The 8,375-nt window shown below is 40.7% G+C and overlaps 1 long non-coding RNA gene across 1 annotated transcript; it reads right to left on the bottom strand.

Moving 5' to 3' along the window:
• Positions 1–6,801: 6,801 nt before the first annotated feature.
• LOC107182185 lies at positions 6,802–8,077 on the bottom strand. Its single transcript, XR_001512908.1, has 2 exons — positions 7,955–8,077; positions 6,802–7,452 (listed from the first exon to the last, which is right to left on the bottom strand). It is a non-coding gene; the product is annotated as an uncharacterized LOC107182185 (long non-coding RNA).
• Positions 8,078–8,375: the final 298 nt, after the last annotated feature.

Genomic DNA, 8,375 nt, shown 5'->3' with positions numbered 1-8,375 from the left:
CCTGGCTGGAGAACCTAGTCAGAGAACATGGACACAGAACTTGGCTGGAGATTGTGGCTAGAGATCCTGGAAAGGCTCCTGATCAACTGAATGCTGTCTCCGTGTCATTCCTTCTTCGCCGACTCCGTCCACACCTTTGGGGACTCCTGGACCTGTTGGGGTTGGACCCCGGCAGAACTGGATACCCTTTGGTGCATGAACCAATGAAACCACTGAGCCACACTGGTCAGGGCAAGTCACTTCACATTTCTGACATTGTTTCCTTATTTATATAATAGAAATATACTTAATTCTTACCTTATAGAAGTATTAGGAAGCTGTATTAGTTATCTCTTGCTGCATAGCAAATTACCCCCCAAGTAGTAACTTCTAACAAATATATATATATATTATCCTCAGCAGTTTCTGTGGGTCAGGAATTCAGGAGCAGCTTAGCTAATTGGTTCTAGCATAAGGTCTCTCCATGAGGCTAAAGTTAAAATGTTGGCCAGGGCTATAGTAAACTGAAGATTTGACTGGTACTGAAAGATCTGCTTCCATGACATGATGGCACAGTCACATGACTGGCAATTTGGTGCTGGTTTTAGGCAGGTGGCCTCAGTTCTCATCATGTGGGTCTCTTAACAGAGTTGCTTGAGTGTCTTCCTAGAATAGCGACTGCCTTTCTCACGAGCAGGTGATCTAAGGAAGATGCTGCATGTTCTTTTATGACCAATATTAAGAAGTCACACATTGCAACTTCTGCCATACTCTGTTGGTCACTGGTCAGACTTTATTCAGTGTGGGAGGAGACTATACAAAGGCATGAATATGGGAGGTAAGGATCACTAGGGCCCATCTCGTAGCTCAGCTATCACAAAGGTTTACATGAAAGGTGCTAAGAATACAGTGTTTTCAAATTATACCTTTTAATGATCACTCATCTTCTGGATCCCTTGCACAAACATCACTCTTCTGAGAAGCCTTCCAGACCACCATAGCAATTATGAAATAGTCTTGGCAAAAAAAAAAAAATTGAATCTGTTCAAACTTTTGTTATTTTGCATCTTCAAGATCATAATTCGAGCATTGAGGAAAGGGAAATCATTATCTCAGGTAAGGACTCTTAGCTGGTCCAGGTCTTCCTACCTCTCCCTGTTTCCACACCCCAAAACACCATACCCAGTTACACTTACCTCTTAAATAAATGGGAAAAATTGTATAAATAAATAAAAGTCCAAACTATGGGATACTATTCATCAGTAAAAAGGAATAAATTACATGTAACAAGGGGAATGAATCTCAAAGTTATTATGCTGATTCCATTTATATAAATTTCATGAGCAGACAAAACTAATCTATGACCATTAAAATCAAATCAGTGGTTGTCTGGGGCTAGGGTGGGGGATTTGACTGTAAAGGGACCTCAAGGAATATTTTATGGTCATGGAAATGCTCTGTATCCTGATTGGGGACGATGATCCTATAACTGTATACCAGTACATTTGTCCAAATTCATTGAATTGTTCATTTTGTTACCCATTTTATTACAAGGAAATTATAGTTCCATAAAGAAAGATTACAGGTGAAAACTTTTAAAAGACCCTCATTAAGTGGGCTACATATAGTATCTCAGATCATCCATGAATACGTTGCCAGATTTAGCAACAAAAAAAAGGGGGACCAGTTAAATTTGAATTATATTTAATTGCTTATGCAAATATAGATGTAAAAGAAAAATAATATGGAATATATACTAAAAAGGCATTTGTTACTTACAGTATCAAAATTATATACTTCCTCCTTTAATTATATCTTTCTGACCACTTTGTTCTCCTTACTAGTTCCTTGTTTTATGGAATTTGCTAATAAAATTCCTTGAAGATACAATCTATGTTCATTTTTTTGTATCATGGCTTCTACACTGGTCACATCTAACTTATTTAGTTCTTTTGTCTATTGAACATTCATTAATGAGAAAACATGCTCAATGTTAATTTTATGAGCCAGTATACCTAACATGTACTAGGATAAAGTTAACAACTCTGAAAATAGCTCTTAAAATTTGGTTTGTTGAAGCAAATACCATCTTTCATGGCATGCTTTCTTTTTCTGCTTTTCAGTATTATATTGATCTCTTAGTCAATAACTTTTAAAAATGTGGTCCACTGACCAAAAACGAAGAACACTCTTATCAATATTTATTCCTTCCTACTTCAATACTATACATGATAATTCCACTCATTCCTATGTTGGAAGAGTCTTTAGTAATATCCATGTAAAAGGTGCCAGGGTTGCAGGTTTGATTCCTAATCAGGGCACATACAAGAGTCACCAATGAATGCATGAATGGGTGGAACAACAAATCAATATCGTTATCTCTCTCAAAAAAAATTAATAAAAGAAGAATCAAGCCAGATCAGCATGTCTCAGTGGTTCAGTGTTGACTTATGAACCAGGAGGTTACAGTTTGATTCTCAGTCAGGGCACATGTCCAGGTTGCGGGCTCCATCCCCAGTGTGGGCATGCAGGAGGCAGCCAATTGGTGATTTTCTCTCATCATTGATGTTTCTTTCTCTTTATCCCTCTCCTTTCCTCTCTGAAATCAATTTAAAAAAAGATTAAAAAAAAACAAACCAAAACACCCTGCCAACCAAACAAAAAGGCAACCCAACAAATGGGAGAAAGAATTTGCAAATAGCAGCTATGATAAGGGGTTAATACCCAAAATACATTTCTTATTTGTTTGTTTGTTTTTAATCCTCACCCAAGGATATTTTTCCATTGATTTTTAGAGAGAGTGGAAGAGAAAGAGAAAGATAGAGAAATATCCATGTCAGAGAAATACATTGATTGGTTGCCTCCCGCACAAGCCCCAACCAGGGCCCAAGAGAAAAGAGGGAGGTATGTGCCATTGACCAAAATCGAACGTGGGACCCTTTGGTCTGCAGACTGATGCTCTATCCACTGAACCAAACTAGCTAGGGCACTAACTGGCTAGGGCAGCTACACTGGCTAGGTTTTTGAAGGCAAGAGAAATGAAGGATAATGAATGGCAACAATATTACTTGGGTTTTAACAGTGTAAGTGCTGGTGTAAGAGAACAATTTCATGACAATTACATCAAAGTCAGTAGGAAGGACATCAGATGCTCTTTGAGCAACATTATACAGAATACAAGCAGGACAGCCAATAGCTTTCAAAGAATCATTCATGTTTTACTGAAACTTTGAATAAACAAGTCTGCACCTTATGCAAACATCTACTAACATTTGTATTATCTCCACTAAAAGCAGTACAATTTCCTAACTCAATAAGAAAGTTTCTGGTGCTGGCCGTGTAGCTCAGTTGGTTACAGCGCCATCCCCAAAACACCAAGGCTATGGCTTTGATCCCCAGTCAGGACACATACAAGAATCAGCCAACGAATGCATAAATAAGTGGAACAACAAACTGATGTTTCTCTCCCTCTCTCTCTAAAATCAACCAATAAATAAAAAGAAAGTCTGAAGTCTCATCTGGAAGGGATTTTGTTCAATACAGCCTTATAAGGGAGCTTTTTCACAAGAAGAGTATTGCAAAGCAAAGAGAACATTTTTCTGCATTGTAATTACTTGCATCCATGATGATACCATACAAAGATGAGCCATTTTGAGCTTTGATAATGACTGCAACAGGAAATGGAGTTATTACATTTTAAATTATTGCAGTAATTTTGTCCTGGCATTTGGAATTTTGCTTGCAAATTTGGAATTAGAAAATACTTCTCGTAGCAGTACAAAGAGTCATCTGAAGCCTGGCTGGTCGCTCACTGGTGAGTATCATCCTGTGCACCAAAGGGTCTTGGGTTCGATTCCCGGTCAGGGTACATACCCAGGCTGTGGGTTTAATCCTGTAGTCGGCGCTTGATCTCTCTCTCTCTCTCTCTCTCTCTCTCTCTCTCTCAAATTAATGAAAAACATATCCTCAGGTAAGGATTAGAAAAGGAAAATATAAAGAGTTATCTGAGCTGAAAGAATGACAATATATAGTGTGGGCAGCCATCACAGCCTCTGCTATGATTATTTTATCTTCTCATCTAAATTTCTCACCTGAGGATATTTTTCCCATTGATTTTTTAAAAATATTTTTTTATTGATTTCAAGAGGAAAGGAGAGGGGGAGAGAGAGATAGAAACATCAATTATGAGAGAGAATCATCGATTGGCTGCCTCCTACACACTGCACACTAGGGATCAAGCACGCAACCCAGGTATGTACCCTGATAAGGAATTGAACCGAGACCTCCTGGTTCATAGGCCCACTGAGCCACACAGGCCAGGCCCCATTGATTTTCAGAGAGAGTGGAAGGGAGGGGGAGAGACAGAGAGAGAGAAATATCGTTGTAGAGGGGCCAAGGAGCCTGCAACCGAGGTAAGTGCCCTTGACCAGAATAAAACCCAAGACCCTTCACTGGTCTAGAGTGGTCAGCACTCTAACCACAGAGAAAAACTGGCGAGGGCTAAATTTCCCTTAATCAAAATTGTTTTATTGCTTACTTTGATACAAGTTCAAGAAATCACACATTTTATTCCTAGCTGTTAATATATGCTGGTTTGTATCTGACTTTCTATCATTTTCAATATTGAATGAACACTTGCACACTGCACAAAGAGTTTCAAAGGGGCTTTTTCTCATTTAATAAATGTCCACTGTTCAGAAAATTCATCATGAAATTCACACTTGCATTTTGGCATTTTGGGATTCAAACCAAAAAGAGGTAACAATTTTCAACAAGGTTGCTAAGGCAATTAAATGGGAAAAGAGCCCTGACTGGTTTGGATCAGTGGATAGAGCGTTGGCCTGCGGACTGAAGGGTCCCAGGTTCGATTCCAGTCAAGGGCATGTACCTTGGTTGCAGGCACATCCCCAGTAGGGGGTGTGCAGGAGGCAGCTGATTGATGTTTCTCTCTCATCGATGTTTCTAACTATCCCTCTCCCTTCCTCTCTGTAAAAAATCAATAAATATATTTTAAAAAAATAAATGGGAAAAGAATAGTCTGTTCAAGAAATGGTGTTCAGACAACTGGATAGCCACATACAAAAGAGGTTGGACTCTCACCTATCCCCTACATAAAATTTAACTGAAAATGGATCAAATACCTAAATGTAAGAGCCAAAAATATTAAACTCTTAGAAGAAAATGTAGGGGTAAATCCTTATGACCTTGAATTAGGCAATGGTTTTTTAAATAAGACAGTAAAAGTGCAAGTAACTAAAGAAAAAATAGCCTGACCAGCTTGGCTCAGAGGTTGAGTGTCAATCTATGAACAAGGAGGTATGGGTTATGGGCAGGGGATGTGCAGGAGGCAGCCAATCAATGATTCTCTCTCATCATTGATTTTTCTATCTCTCTCTCCCTCTCCCTTCCTCTCTGAAATCAATAAAAAAAATATTTTTAAAAAAGAAAAATAGAGCACTGTTTATGCCTGGTGTTCTCTAAAGCTGAGATGGCAGCCAAGCACCCCCTCTCTGGGAAGTATACGGTTGCTATTAATCACATGGCATCTTATGAGCTGCACATCAGTGATGCTTATTTTTCTATGGCCTGTTATTATATTGAAGACCCAGAAGAATCTCATTTTGTCACATTCTTTGGAAACCAAGCTGAGGTGAAGAGGGAACGTGGACAGCAATTCCTAAGATATCTATGAGGATATGAGAGTAAATCTGCCTTCCAGTTAGTAAAAGGCCTGAGAGATAACTGGGGGACTGGTATACAAGGTCTAGTCTGCCCTGGAGTTGGAGAACAAGTTAACCAAGCTCCTGTTAGACCTGAAGACCATAGCTCTGCCAACAATGACTCTAATATCTTATGCTTCGTGAGAATGTACCTGGATGAACAGAAGAACAACACAAATTACCTGCAACACCAGCTTGTATATCATAAGGAATTAGAAAATCAGGCCCAGGAGGAGGAAGACCCACTGAAAAAGCCTGCTGAAGTGTTAGGTAAATAGACCTAACATCTGAAAGCAACAAATCAAGTTTTCCCACTGTGGTAGGTCCCAAAATCAGCAACTGATGAACAAAAATAGATCCAGAGAGCCCTGACCGGTTTGGGTCAGTGGATGGAGCGTTGGCCTGCAGACTGAAGAGTCCAGGGTTCGATTCCAGTCAAGGGCATGTACCTTGGTTGCAGGCACATCCCCAGTAGGGGGTGTGCAGGAAGCAGCTGATGGATGTTTCTCTCTCATCGATGTTCCTAACCCTCTATCCCTCTCCCTTCCTCTCTGTAAAAAATCAATAAAACATTTTTAAAAAATAGATCCAGAGACAAAGAAACACTGAACAGACAGTCCAACCTCAGAGACTTGTATGCATGCATATTAGCATAACCAATGGACACAGATACTGGGGAGGTGGGGGCTTGTCCTGGGGGTGTGAGTGGGGAGGGTGTCAACTGGGGAAAAGGAGACATATTTTAAACAAACAAACCAAAAAAGATATCCATGCAATGGAATATTATTCAACCTTAAAAAATGAAATTCTGGGGTGAAAAAAAAGAAATTCTGATATATGCTACAACATAAATGAAACTTGCAAAAATTATGCCAAATGAAAAAAAGTCAGTCACAAAGGACCACATATTGCATGATTCTGTTATATGAAATGTTTAGAATAGACAATGCCATATGTAGAGAGAAAGACTAGTGATTCCCCAAGGCTAGGGTGGTTAGAGAAATGGTAGAATGACTACTAAAAGGGTGATGAAAACGTTCTAAAAACATATCCATAGAGTTGTAAAAAATAAAATAAAGGAAGAAAAAAAGGTAATAGCAGCTGTCACAAGAATTGAAAAAGTTGTCTTTTAAAAATCTCATGGCTTTGACATTGCGCTTGTCACTAGTCCAAACTCATAACGGCGAGAATTGAATCTTGGAAGGGTTACGAACCTAGGACTTGACAAGGTGGGGGAATATTGAACTCAGTATGATTAAAAGAAAAAAAAGAAGATTAATTTCTCGTCGGTCAGCAAAAGAAAGCTGTACTTGTAAGGCACCATCTCCCTAAACAAAACCAGAACTGATCTTATGGGCTTGGGGAAGCCTAGCGTTCAGGAATTGGCGGGTTCAGAATCGGGAGAGTCCAGCGACGGGCCGACTTGAGGCTCTGTTAGCGTGGTCACTGTTGTCAGGTCACCGTGAGGACCGGCGAACTTTCAGAAGCCTGGTCCCTGGAGTGAGGCACTTGCTGATTGGCTGGTGCCCGCGTGGAGCTGCCAATGATTGGCTCACTTTCAGAAGCCTGGGGCCCGCGATTGATTTACTAACTTTCAGAAACTGAGTTACGGGGAGAAGCTGTTGACCGGCTGACTTTCAGAAGCAGAGCCACTGTAGTGAGGCTGTCGGCGATTGGCTGATTCTCACTGTCTGTATACTGATGTGAGGTTTTCTCTAAATATCTTGAACTTGAGCCAAAAGTCTCTTCCTTCCTTCCTTGAATATGAAAAATAAGTACTTTTAATTTTTAGTCCCTTCTTTTGGTCCTCCTTCACTTAAACCTGCTGGAGACACCATAGGGATTGTCCAGATCTTTTACTTGCGGAGGTAGGATTTTCAGCTGGTATTCCATTTAAGCGATTTAAGCGCCAATTACGTTGGTGGGAAAACAGCTCTAATATTTTTTTAACTGATTGCAAAAATATTAATACAGGATATTTAAGGTATCCTAACAAAGTCAACACATGACAAAATCATTAACTACGTCCTGCATATACTCCTGGCAACACTGTCAACGAGGTATTTCCCCTGCTTTACACACAAAAAGACCGAGACTCGGAGGGATTCGGTTTCTTGATTATGGCTCTGCAGTCGGGAACGCGTGAAGCCAAGATCTGCACAGAGAAAGGTCGGGATCCTTTGTGACCTTAGGTCCTTACAGGCTTAGGAGCCTCTCATACCCATACCCAGCGCAGAGCTGGGCCCACTACCAACCTGAGGTCGGCTAGGTGTTGGAAGGGAGGGTGTGCAATTGGTCGGCAGCGGGAAGCGAGCAGGCCGTTCAGGAGGTGCCCAGCGCCCGGCGCGGCCCGGGATCCCGCTGCATGAGGGGGAAAAGATTTGCAACCTAGAATCCTATACATATCTACCCAGACACAAATAGTCAGAAAATAAAAATAGTCTTTCTTACATGGTTGGTTGATGGTATGCCTCCTCTAAATGGGGCCTACATAAAATGCATGAGATCCAGGAAAAAATGACTCCAACCCAAGAGAACAATGAAGCAAATCATAGGACAACTGCTGTGCAGGAGGACTAACGACCTGTGTCACATTGTAGTTAGAGAGAGGGGCCCTGGGAGAGCAGTCTCTGAGGAAGGAGGAGGCCGTAGGGCATATCCATGTTTGCTGCCTGG

The sequence above is a fragment of the Myotis davidii genome, unplaced genomic scaffold (assembly GCF_000327345.1).
Source record: "Myotis davidii unplaced genomic scaffold, ASM32734v1 scaffold32, whole genome shotgun sequence".
Lineage (NCBI taxonomy): Eukaryota > Metazoa > Chordata > Mammalia > Chiroptera > Vespertilionidae > Myotis > Myotis davidii.
The sequence above is the reverse complement of the archived record's forward strand: the minus strand, read 5'-3'. Positions and strand labels throughout refer to the sequence as shown.